Source organism: Gouania willdenowi, chromosome 6 (genome assembly GCF_900634775.1).
Source record: "Gouania willdenowi chromosome 6, fGouWil2.1, whole genome shotgun sequence".
Classification (NCBI taxonomy): Eukaryota; Metazoa; Chordata; class Actinopteri; order Blenniiformes; family Gobiesocidae; genus Gouania; species Gouania willdenowi.
Window position 1 is genome coordinate 12,204,996 of NC_041049.1, and position 14,010 is coordinate 12,219,005.

Here is a 14,010-nt window from a genome sequence, read left to right on the forward strand (position 1 = left end):
TCCAAATAGTTTGGTGCGAAGTATACAGACACCAAGGAAACCAAGACAGGCTAGTATTTATCAGATAAATAATTTAAAACTATCTTGTGGACCAAGGCTGCACAATTAATTTATATAAAATCAAAACTGGATTATTTATTGAGGGTGATTTTTAATTTTTAAAGAGTAAAAATCGGAAAATCGATTTTCCTTTTCATGAGGGTAATCACGGCATGAGTCTCTCTTCCTGGGCCGTCTTTGGGCTGTGCTCCTCAAGGCCACCGTAGTATTTATTGCTACCCAAGCGACTTGAAAAAAGATTACAGATGTGGTGCGCATTCCACGTTGCTAAGGACATGGTCACTTTACAAACTGTTGAAAAAACAGGTTTTTGCTACAACCTCTTCTTTTTGAATGTGAATTTTGTCTGAGGTTCTTTAATGTGAGTTTTTTTTCTAAATAATATTGTACTTTATTCCCAATTCCCAAATGAAAGAAAATACTCTAAATAATTTAATCCAGTGTCTTTTTTTTCTTAAAGGGGGGAAAAAAAATCTAAATCAAAAATCGAGTTTTCAAAGTAAAAAATCAGGATTATGTTTTGAGCTAAAAACACGCAGCCTTACTGGGGATATGAATAAAATGTGTCTGGCTGCTGCACTGAGAGGGCATTACAGCACTTTTCATAGGCAGCTCCACTTGTACTTACAATTTAAATATCAATTTACAGAGTTCACTCAAAATGTAATTATAATTTAAAAGGTGTATTCAAGGAGTATTCCACTTTCATTTGGCCCCAGTAAGTTGGGGAAGTGCACAGCCCTCCCGGTGCAGCGGCTATAAAGACAGCGACGGCCGCTTGACGTGGCGTCAATTACTGTATATTGATTTTTAATGTGATGTAGTCACCAGAGTCGTCTGGACTTCCAAAAAAATAGAAAGTGTCTATTTGTACGGTTGCCGTACGGACAACCTCTGGTGCGATTGGTACATTTACTGAAGTACACGTACGTAGCGTCTTAGGGTTAGGTTATAACCCTATATCACACCAAATTTTAGGGTTAGGATTAAGTTTACGATTAGGGTTAGTCTTAGTCACATGACCTAAACTGACCAATGACTGACCTATCACGTGACCTAAACTGGCAAATGAGGGGCGCTGCGTACGGATAGAATGTCGGTATATTGATACGGCAATCGTATGGATAGCCACTGCCAAAAAAATATGCCTGAGCTTGGATTTGAACCCCCGACCTTACACTCTCAAAAGCACCTCCTTCACAGTACAAAACACTGTAAAGTTAATGTCATGCCTTAAAGGTGCAGTCCGCGACTCTCAGACTGCACCTTTAAATGTGTATTCATTTAAGATGTCATTTTCCCCTTTACATTTGCCACAGGTTCGTATCCAGGGAACTTTACAAAAGACGTAGGTGTTTTAATGCAGATCAACCTCTCAGTGTCTTTCCCTAAATGCTCTACATCCACAGTCTTATAAAGAAAATTACCGTTTGCCAAAAAAACCCCAAACATTTGTAATGATGTGAGCACGTCTGTAGTATGTGATGTTACTGATGTGTGTCAGAGAAGTGTGTCAAGGTACATTAAAGTGTTCCTTGAGAAGCAGTGTTCAGGTGGGCGGAGCCAGGTAGAAACCCAGGGTTTCTTAGACAAAACCTGCCAGTGAGTAGGTTTAGTTCACGGAGAATGTTACCATGGTGACATACTCAGAGAAGAACATACCTCACTTTCAGGAATAGGATACTGGAATTCTGGAATACCCCTCTGATGAGGAACGTTTATTGACGCACAGAGAGGACAAAATAGGAGAGAAATAAGAATGAACAAGCAAAAAAAATGCTTTAAATAGCCCAAAAGAGAGAAAAATTGTCTGAGATTCAAGTAGTGATTGTCTCACTCCTCTACGTCACGCTCTTTCTCCTTTCTTGGTTCATGTGGCACACCCGGGTTTTCCTTTGTTATTGTTATGTTTGAGTGTTTAATCATTGTAATGATGTGATTGTGTGTGGCTGTATGGGTACGAGTGGCTACAAGTTCACTAGCAGGAGATTGTCTACGTGTGTGTGTTCGTGTGTGTGTGTCTAAGGAAATGAACCATGACATAAAGTACAGAGAGAACATTCATGTTGCTTGTTTACATCCATGTTTACTTCTCATTCACACTTTCTGGCTATGTTGTCCTCTCTCTCCTACCACTCTCCTTTGTGTTTGTGCTGCAGAATTGTCTCCGAGCCTTTCGTAATAGAATGGCCACAGAAGTTTTCTAACAAATCTATCGATCTGTATTCAAATGTCCACTTTACTCGGCATCCTTTTCATTTGTCACTTTGAGTGTTTTACTCCATTGTTCGTCCTCAGCTTGAGTGCGTGTGTGTGTGTGTGTGTGTGTGTGTGTGAGAAAATGCTTTTTCAATTTGGTCTGCCTCTCTGCTCACAGTGGTTAAATACAATGTCTCTCACAGAGAATTGGAGAAGGCCCAACCAGGAGAAGTGAAGAAATGTCTGGAATGTTGAAGGGGGACCTTTACTTTCCAACCTTTCTCTACCCTCACCACCACCACATTTCTCCCCAGTTTTGCTATTTCTACACATCTGTGCATGTGTTGTACAGACAAAGCTACTTTATGAAAGGGACTTTTACTGTAACATGGTTTATCCCATCACTGACACAATAAACAGTGTGTGTGCGTGTGTGTGTGTGCACGTGCGCGTGCCTGTGTGTGTGCGCGTCTTAGATATTTTTAGATGCAATCTATCAGCTACTGTACTCTCAGTGGCCCATGTGACGTCAGAAGCTTCGTGTGTGTGTGAGTGACATTGAGTGAGGCGAAGGTGTTTCCACGCATGAAACGGCGGTTTTATAATCAGCACATCATTTGTTTTCTACACCAGGAATTAATGTGTATCCTCCATAAATTATTTTATTTGTGTATTTGTAATTTAATGTTTTTTTTTTTTTTGTGAGCTTACAAAGTACAGCAAGAGTAGACAGTACTAAAAAGGTTTCTGTATGTGGTTTGTTTCAGCACAATCAAGCTTTTGTGTTGTGTGTGCGTCTGTGGACTGTGCATGGTTGCATGAATTGACTGGTAATTGTATATTATTCATGCTGGTTGATGTATGTAACACAGTGCACGTGAACACAGAATGTGCACGTGTATGACCATACACATGGTTTTCATTTACACATAATCATTTGTTTTTCTTTAAGAAAGAATTTTTACTGCTGCATTGTTAGTGTGCGCGTACGTGTGTGTGTGTGTGTGTTTTGTAAAGTTGCCAATGGCAGCTGGTTATTGGAGACTTACAGCTAAAATATTTGTATTCTCTTTAATAATTTACCTCAGCGGTGGAAGGGCTGATGGGAAAGGTATGTGTTTGTGCTACTGTGGTGTAGAAGAAAACCATTTTAAAACATAAACATATGGTGTTCACTTTTGAATAGAAACAAATCTAACATGAAAATTAAGCCCATGTTAATTTAACTGCATAGCGAAATGTATTAGGTAAAAAAAGATAAAAAATTAGGGATGTCCTGATAAAACTTTTTCACTTCCAATAGGTACCGATATTACAGCCTTGAGTATTGGCCGATACCAGTATTGATACGATACGATATCAACACGAATCATACATACTTTTATTACTTATTTTGTAGTGTGGAATGTTAGAAAAGGCTTGATCAAGTGATGTTATTTAAACAGAGAACAATAGTCAATAATTCAAGTTCACTTCAGTTATTTTTTACTGTCAGTATATGGTGGGAACAACTGAAGGCGGGGACAAAAACAACAAAAACTTATCGGAGTGCTTATATCGGAGATTTTAGATGCAGTGCGATAAAATCCGATATTCGTTTTCTGGCTGATATCGGACCGAAATTCGATATCAATACCGGATTGGGACACTCCTATAAAGAATGGTAATGCTTTCTTTTTCCTGAGTGATTGTTATTTCCAGCCTTTCACTATAAAATATCTTGATGCAATTTGCTATTGGGAAACAGCTTATATTTTAGCAGAAACACTAACAAAATTATTTTTGAACAAATAGTGACTGTTCAGTCCTGTTACTTGCCAAAACCTTCAAGATTTGACTGTAAACAATGTAGTTACTTTAAAGTTGTAGCAAATAGCTCTAAAAGTGATATATGCTTCAATCCGTTCAACGATATGTCAGATATCAGCTTCTGTGCAATCGAAGCATGATTTTAAATGAATTCAAGGTTTATCTAGGGTTGCATCCTCAGGGAGGTGCTGGTGCATTCATTCCCTAAATTGAATAGAAAAGAGTGAACTACAGTAAAGGCCCCTTTGGCTCATCGCCTGTGCTCAGCACTCAACATTATTACCCCTGGATTTAAGTTAAGCATCACACACATTTAATTTCATTACTGTAAGCTGTAGACAAACCTGACTTCACTGTCTTCAATCAGTTAAAATCCAATGCAGAGTGATGCTGCCAATATATTTTTCTGTTTAATGTAGAGAAGAAGGAAATGCTTCCAGCTTGTGTTTTTGAGCCAGCTCACCGCAAAAACTGCTTCACTGGCACAAACTAAAATAAAGGTGAGGGTAAAGCAAAAATAGATGATTTGGCAATTATATGCAAACTGGCTTTGGTTTAAAAGAAAGTAAGAAAATCAGGAGATGAATAGAGATTAAAAATGGCAGAAACTGTTTTTAAGAATATAATTAGTGGGAAAAGAGTTGTTGAGGCTGTTTTAAAGGCAAAAGTTGAAGATGTAAAGCAACAAGGAGCCACAATGAAGAAATCTGAAACTAAACAGCAGTGTTATTTTAGATGTATATCTAATTAAAATATGGTATCGTGGTAATGGCTATAAATCTCTACTCTGTAAAGAGCAGTCGTATGAGTCTCAGGCTGTGTTTGAAATGGCACACTTCATTCTATGCACCTCAAACTCAATGAGTATATACGTATGGTTACTATGATTAGGATGATGAGCTTTCCCACTGAAGTATACTTCCAAGTTTCCCAAGATGCCTTTCGAACATAAAACAAAAACCTGAAGCACACTGAGGCTAAATATCTCTGTTGATTCTCCACCTTTGAAAGTCCTGAAAACATTTTAAGTGAGAAAGTGACCAAGTAATATCAACATGTGCTCATTTGATCCCAAAAACTTCCAGAAACACATTTCATGTGGACATTTTGGAGATTTTCAGTGACCCGCCATTGTGCTACAGACAAAACTTCCTGTTAACTTCAAAACAAGAGCCCTATTTACAAAAGTGTAAAAAAAAAAATTATGGGATACATGAAGAGATGCTTTTGTTTTCAAAAGGGGATGTTTGACTATGAGCTTGAAGCTGGTCCCAGGACAATTTTAGGATTTTTTGCAATGCATCATGGGGCAATTGAGTATGACTAGTCGGCTTTACACGATCAGGATTTTTGGGCCGATCATCGATCAGTGAGTTTTAAAAAAAAACGATCACCGATCCGATCATATGAATTCAGGTTGGTTTTTTTTAGGTACCGACCGAATACCTTCATTATTACCTGATATAGATTCATGGAAAATGAAACAGTACCATGTTTCAGGACCTAAACGCAGCCTTTTGACTGTGAGGGAGTGGAAGAGTTGAAGAAAACAAGCGCGCACATATGCAAACACACACACATGCAAACACAGACACTAACAGCAGACGCTGCCGGTAAACTGGGGAAGAAATCCAGCGCTTACCCGCTTTGCTCCAACCGAGAGACATTTTTGTCATTTGCGCATAGGTTTTCATCTTTGTGCACAAATGCAGCTGAAAAAAAGCCAGTGTCACGTAAAGCAAACAACTCTTTGGTGTAAATGAGATGATAAAACAATGCAATGGGAGCATCTACAGAACATTTTCATCACAACAATGAAACAATGACATCATGTGAACGCACTACATACTAATATTGATCTCAGAGTTAGTGTAAGTAGTATGTTAGTATGCGATTTTGAACACAGCACGTACAATAATGCACAGCATGTGAATACATGTAACTGATTGTTAGAGCAGGTGATAAAAACAGACATCTCTCCGTAAAAGTCAGCTGAATGGATTATCTTCAATCTTTGATCTTTTTGTCTTGTTAGTTTCAGATTAGGGGTGGGAAAGACTTCGCATGGGTAAAAGAGGTGCATGCTGGGAACCAAGTCTTCAAGCTGCCCCATCAATGATTTCTGTCTGTCTGTGTTATTGGCTTGGATTAAAAATATTTTGACTGAGAGCTTAAAGCAATTTTACATTATCTATTAATAACGGCCCCCCCCCCCCCATTGGAGGAGATGACGCACGACTGAGTGTGAACTTGTGCATGTGAGTGAAAGAAGACAGCTTGCAGGCTCAGCAAAGTTTCCATGTGTGTATTTATCTTCATAAGCTCCATCCCACATGCAGTCTGCTCTACTTTTCCACGTCTATTCACATACACTATGTTTTTTTTTCCAATGTGTAAATCTTTTGTCAAAGATGGCACATCCATTCATATGAACCCAACTTTATAGTCCTCTAGTGCATGCGTGCGTTTGTTTGCATGTGCATACGTGCGTGGCGCGTGTGTGTGTGTGAATCATTGTTGACGTATTTTTGTGTTTGTGTTATCACCCATGAATGCTCATCGGTAACAGATGGTCCTCGAAATGTGCGTGTTGATTTAGACAGGATGGAAAGAGGGAACTCTGTGGAGAACAAGTGGAAAGGTAAATACAGAAGAGATGAAGGGATGGAGGGGGAGGACTATAACAGATGGAGACGGAGAGGATAGAGAAAGTGGCAGAAAACAAGAGTGAGGACAACTCCACGATAGGAAGAGGAGAAAATAGGAGCAGTTACTAAATGGGTTTATGAAACTTTAATTTCAGCGTAGTGAGACGTCTAACAGCTCTTTCTCTCCACGGGATTCCTGTCTTGTTAACCGTGGAAAAAGAGAGAAAACACTGGGTCTTTTCTTTGCTGTGAATTTTTTCCTTCATTTTGTCTCTGAATTTGTGTGTGTGTGTGTGCGCGTGCATATCCCTGCTGTAGCCATAGCTGTCCTTATAAGGACTGAGCCTAAGAAGATCTGTTAGGCAATGAATAGAATTACAGAACTGTCACTACCTCCTCTTCCTCTTGCACTGTTTTTCTTTTAGTTTTATCTTTCACATCTTAAATGTGTCCTTTTATGCCTCTGCCTGTCTGGAGGTTTCTGCTTATCTGTCTTGGAGCTTTCCATCTTTCATTCCCTCCTTCATACTCACCACTGATGCTAGTGTTGTTTCTCAAAGTGACTGATTAAGGTCACCATTTCATTCATTTGGCTTTCTCCAACTTTCTCCCTTTCCAGCCTCTTTCTTTTTTTTCTTTCTGTCATCTATTGGTCTGTTTGTCTTGATTTTCCCTTTATATTAGTATTATTTATTTTTATTTGTCTATATATGGTATCATCAGTTCTCCTTTACCTTTAATGTTCTTCATCTTACACCTTCAGAGGAATAGCATGTGTGTTTTTGTCATAGTGTGTGGTTGTTTCTAAAGGAAGGATGAGTCATCCAGCGAGCGCAAGATAAGCGAGGGATGAGACAGAGGAGTATTAAAGAAGCGACGGTTAATATTGAACGACAGATGAGGAGTGGCCAGAGGGAGGGATGACTAGAGAATGGGAAAACTGTCACTGTACTCAGAGATGGATTTTCTTGTTTTTATTGTGCTTTAAATGTAAAAAACCACTGAGAGCCCATAATGACTAAAGTAAAGCCTGATTTAGTCAGAATCAGAATTCCTTTATTAATCCCAGGGGGAAATTGCTTTTGTTACAGCCACAGAAAAAAAATCACAAATAAAAGAATAAAAACGTTAACAAAGACGAAAGAAAGAATAAACAATAAATAAGTGAATAATTAAGTAAAAGACTGTCTAAATTAGGGATCAGATACACACACATTACAGTAGTAGAAAATAAAGTAGGATAGATAATACTAATAATACAAAAAAATAATAATAATACAAATATATACCAATATGATACAGATATTTACAAAAATAATACAAATATGATTTAGATATTTACAACAATTAAGCTGTGAGGTTACAGTGATGCATTGTACAGTTTGATCACCACAGGCAGGAAGGATTTCCTGTAGCGTTCTGTGAAGCACCGTGGTTGGATCAGCCTGGTGCTGAAGGTGCTCCTGTGGCTGACCAGCACATCATGGAGTGTGTGGGACTCATTGACCAAGATAAATTTCACTTTGGACAGGCTCCTCCTCTCCGTCACCACTGTCAGAGAGTCCAGTTTAATCCCCACAACGTCGCTGGCCTTGCGGATGAGTCTGTTGGCTTCTGCGACCCTCAGTCTGCTCCCCCAGCAAACAACAGCGTAGAGGATCGCACTCGCCACCACTGACTCTCAAAACATCCTCAGCATTTAAGGTTCAGCGTCAGGACTTATGCCGCCAACGTGACCTGGAGGTTGGCCCGTATACTTCTGTGTGGAGGGAACGCCTCGTTATGCGATTGGCCGCCCTGCCACTAGGGGGTTGTGGCTGTGTGTTGTTGTTACAAATGAGCATTAAAAAAAGCCTTTGTTTATCTTCCAGTCACATAAAAATATGTTTTTATGTTTTTTAAGCATCTTACCTACTGTACCTAACCATGTGTGTTTTGTTGGACACAAATATTAAAACAACAGTTTCAAAACGTGCATGAAGCAGCGAGGTAACCGGGTCTACGGCCCCAGGAAGCTGGGAGATGGAGAGGGACAGCACTTAAAAGATTGCTTTAACCATAACGTCATGTCTGCTCCTCTATCATCTTCCACAGCATGTGGTCATCGTTTACTGTTAATGACAAACACACTGTAGGTAAAGAGATGAGGCAGAGTAGTGATAATAACAGTAAACACACACCTTTTGTCTGTGATTGACTCCGTTTGGCAGTGCTTCACGTGTGCTGCAGCCATGAAAGGAAATAATAAAACTCGTCTCGGTTCTCCTTGATTTTTTGACAAATTTTTATTATATTTGAGGATAACTTTGTGGAATAATTTGGGGAAAATAGAAGGATTTTTTGAAAAATTGAGAGTTAAAAATGACTGTCATCATGTGATAAGCATGGGAAAACTGTGAGCCCTGCAAATATTTATATATATCTACAATTGCATTAGTTGGAAATGTACACAATGATTCATGGTTTCTGTGTTCAAAGTTCGTTTTAATGCATTTGTAGCTTTTAAATTGCCTTTCATTCCTACCATTAAAGTTTACATATAAATATTGTTTCAACTGAGCTGCCTTTGTCATTTGGGTTGAGTCTTCTTTTAAAGTACACTACTCACTGGATGTTTTGGTAGGATATTTATGCTAAAGTTGCAATAATGGCATTGTAATGTATACACCAGGATTCCAATGTTCACTGTATTAGTTTATTTGGTGTATTGGTGTCTATCCTGGTTATCTGCCTCTTACTTTGTGCTGTGCTTCCTGTGATCCGTCCCTCCCTTCGGCCTCTCTCGTGGTCTGGCATTTCTCAGCTCTGCATTCCATTTGTGTGTTTTAAGGGTGTAGTCTGTTTGGATGCACTATTTGTTCTTTGTGTGAAGAAAGCATTTGAGGTTTTTTGGGCCTGCAAATTGTGTTTTTCTTCCTTTATTCCTTTGAACTACCATTCTCCAAAGGATGCACCATCCATCCATCCATTCATCCACGCATGTATGGATTCTGAATCCCAGTGGGTGAGATTAGAAATTGGATTATTTAGGTGCTAAGAAAGAGATTGTGCCATTAATGAACTAATGGAAAAATATGAGCTCTTTTCCACATTATTACAGTATTTAATCCACTTACTGTAGACCAGTGACGTACCGTGACCACTAGGGCTGGGTAGGCACGTTGCAAATCGAGACCACCAATGACAATTTCATATGTTTCTGCTGTCAAGTGTTAATTCAATTCAAATCAATTTTATTTGTATAAAGCAATTTCCAACAAAGTTATCTCAATGCGCTTATCAAAATATAAAATTCATAATAAGAAAGAAAAAACCCAATAAGATCCACATGAACAAGTGTTTAGCCATCTAACAAAATCAACATCATAAACACCATTGAAGAAACATAAACAATTATTTAATATAGCCTCCATACTCTCCCAACAAGATATATCTCATGACACGGCAGCACATCTGTTGTTTGTGTTGGAAACACAGAAACACGGAAAAAATGACAACTTAGAACAGCCTCAGTGAGGAGCATCCACAAAGCCAATCCTTCCTTTTGTACCATTCACAGTGAAAAGTATGAAACATGTTCTGACCTTACCTTAGCTGAAGCTCTGGTAACTCAGGTGTTGGTCTCCATCTTTTAAAAGCTGTCGTTTTTCCTCAAAACAAAGTTTCTCTATCATCTCTAGCGCTGTCATCCTGACTGTAGTGTTATCCCGCCCACTAGCTAGAGAACGTAGCAGCAGCAGTCACGTGTCATCTATTCACTAATGTGCTGTGAACTTACGAATAGCATTTAGCATAGCGCAGTTACGTCCAAAGGCAGCTCTCTACGCTGCCTTTATGCGTAAATGGATGTCATATTGGAGACCTGACTGCGCATGCGCAAACACGTAAAATCACGCAATGGGAACGGAGGCAGAAGAACGACGTGCCTTTGGGAGGGGGCGTGGCCTCCCTCTGCCTTACAGCGGAGCGAAAAAAAAAAAAAAAGAAGCCTGTGCAGCTGTTCCAGGAAATAGCGCTGTTTAGTAATTTGGGCTATGAAACGAACAAAATGCAGACACTTTCAAACTTATAGTTACTGTAGGCTATTGGAAATGGAAAAATAAATAATTTAAAATAAAAAAAAAAAGAAAAAAAAATTATAATTAAACAATCAAAATATCAATTGACCCTTGGGTAGGCACTGCCTACCTTGCCTACCCTGATGGCACGTCACTGCTGTAGACCCATTTGAATTGCCCAACAAGAAAGTTAACGACTTAATTTTCCGGCAAAACCTTCCACTTTGAGAACAATTTGACCATTTTTTCAATTGGAAAGTAAAATCGTCAAAGAATTTAGTTTTTGTATCATTGAAAAAGCTACTATTTCAACTGAAGGTGCAACAGGATTGTTTAAACGGATACATGTTTGGATCTGTTGTGGTAAGATGCCTGATAGTGGCAAGTGCAGTGTCAAAATCCATCCAGTGTAATGTTCCTGGTTTTTTAAGGAATAATGTCATAACATCTAAGGAACTGAATGACACGTATCTAAACTCTAAATGCTGTCAATCTTATTGGAAAGTTACGATTTGCTTAAAAACTTTAAAGATGATCATTAATATTGATATTAAAAGGCTGATAAAGTTCAACTTGTGACTATTAAACTCACTTTTATCTGTGTCACAAGTTATTCGTCTTCAAAAAAAAATTTTCCTGGGTATTGTTGGTGGCTGTCTGATAAACACATTTAAATATAACACTTTTAAAAGAGTTTTATTCCTGGTTTGTGTGAAAAGAACAGCCCTACTTGGTACAACATAGATCCCATTATGGATTGATCCTTTGCTTTTAGAATGTTGCCAGTTGTCTGCATCAGGTGATTTAGTAAGAAATACATTCCCCCCAAGGTTACAAAGAGAGATTTGTGTCTAGAAAATAGCTAACTTAAATTGGTTTGTTAATTTTGGATTTCTACTTGATTTCCTATTAAACACATAATGAAATATCTGTAGAAGCTGCAGGTTTACATGGCCAGGAGTCGAGTCACCAAATATGTGGAAAGATGGAAATAATCCTGGTTTTGTTGTCAGAAAGCTTTAAGAAGATGTCAGAAAGAATCAGCCATGGGCCCAGGAGGCTGTGAGTAGTTGTATAGTGCAGTGAGTCAGCAAACCGACCTACGAAGAACCCCTGTGTTGTTAAAGGCAGCAGTTGTACAAATGTTATGTATGAACTCTTAAGTGGAAGAAGAGTGGACACCCAAAGTAGGAAAACAGGAAAGACATTGCTTTTATAAAGCTGTCCTGTTGCACAAAAAAAAAAAAAAAAAAAAACTGAGGCTAAAGATGGAGCTAAATCTTAATGAGACACTTTATAAACTCTTACTCATACTTCTGTTTATGTAAGTGTAACACTGCGTTGTGTTGCCATTTAACAAGACGTTGGAGAGACCTCCTTTCCTCTCACTCCTCTCCCACTGAGAACACATGAAGGATATTCAAAGAAGTAAAATAAAACACAGAATGCATACTTTAACAACATTAAAACTACAACAAGAGAAATTGTGCCTATCCTTTCCACAGAAAGGGGTGAGGTTCAGTGGTAAACAAACTTTTATAGGGAGGAATGGGAACCCATAAACTGACCTAGGGGTGCACTGGTTAAAAATAAGACATTCCACTAATTAAATTCAAAGTGTAACTAAACCCCCTGGTATTTGCTGACCTGCCACTAGTGGGAAATTTAAAAAAAAAATGCCTGGATTATGGGCGGGGCTCTTGGAGCATTTAAGACACACCCAGTCTATACTTGAAAATCTCCAAAGAACAATATATGCTATGCTCACTAGCTACTTAATAATCACTATACCTCTCTATTGACATTTATCTCAGTCCACCCTCCTACCACATTTTGCAGTCTACAGGTGCTAGTTTTTATAAAAGGGGCGTGGCCAACAGCGCTTGTTTGTGACACTCGATGGTCCAATGACATCACAGAATCTCGATCTTAGCCAAAATTCAGTTGTGATTGCAGTGTTTCAACCCATAAAGGCCAGTCACTCTTACATTTTACAACAAAATACGCCAAATTCAATTACTTTAACTAAAAAGTTGAGATTAGGACCAAGATCAATCAACAGCACTACTTTATACTAAATACAGGTTTAGTTTAAATAATTAAAATAACAATCAAACTTTGTGTAATTATATAACATAACCACATTGTGTTTATGACCCCGTGGCCTTTTCTTTGGACTAATTTTATTGTTAAAAGCTGTTGTCATGGCCTTCCTACTCCTCCATCTTTGCTATGATGAACCTTCTTTTCATGGTGTCACAGATAAACCAAAATTGAGAGCAAGTAATAATACCTGACTGTGTTTTTTCTTTCCTCCTCCTTCCTCTCTTTCTTTTTAATCTCGTTTTCTACCTCTGCCTGCATTTCTCAGCAGTACCTGTAATATTCCTGCCTTTGGAAGTCCTCCAATGCTTTACACAGTGTTATTGGATGTGCATCAAGTCATTTGTGACCCTTTTCTTTTTTGCGATGCCAGGGGACATTATAATGACATCACATTTTGTAAAAGTCGATGTGACTCAGAATAAATCATGTTCATGTTTTATTTATTTTTTTAGTGGCAAATGCAGCAGTTTGTACTGATGTGCAGCAACTAGCTACTCACTGTGCTGTTTTAGCAGCGAGAAAGATGACACACGTAGCCCTGTTCTATGATTCATTCAGTCTCTATGATCCTCTGAAGCAGGGGTTCTCAACTCAGGAACCCCATTTGGGGTCACCAGTTGCCTTTTTCTGCAACAACACCAATGCCATATTTCTATTAAATTTTAATGCCTTTTTTTGCACATTTTTTGTACTTTCAAGACATTTTTAGCACTTATAAACCCTTTCCACCACTTTTCTCACCTAATGTCACATATGTTGACCCATTATTATCACTTTCAACCTTTTTTTTTACCAAAGTTCATGCATATTTTTGCCAATTTAACCACATTTACGGTTTGTCATGCCCAGTAAGTAATTGTTAATACTTTTTAAAATTACATTACCCCAACCCCCGTCCAACCATTTCTGCCTTTATAGCCAATATTGACACTTTGAACCCTATTTCAGTCTGTTTTTTGGCTACTTTAATTTGCAACATTTAACCAATTGGTTTTTAAAATTCTATTTCACCACCTTTTCCACCATTTTGGTCACTTCTAACCAATTTTATTTCTGATTAAAAAGGATTTACATCTTTAAGATGATTATATACTATGGCCCAAATAGTAGAAAACTTCCTGAATAACAGT

The 14,010-nt window shown here is 38.4% G+C and overlaps 1 protein-coding gene across 6 annotated transcripts in view; it reads left to right on the plus strand.

The window, feature by feature from the left end:
• The window catches only part of LOC114464323 (ELKS/Rab6-interacting/CAST family member 1-like), a 135,503-nt gene that overhangs the window by 19,495 nt on the left and 101,998 nt on the right, over positions 1-14,010 (plus strand). The window lies entirely within an intron of this gene.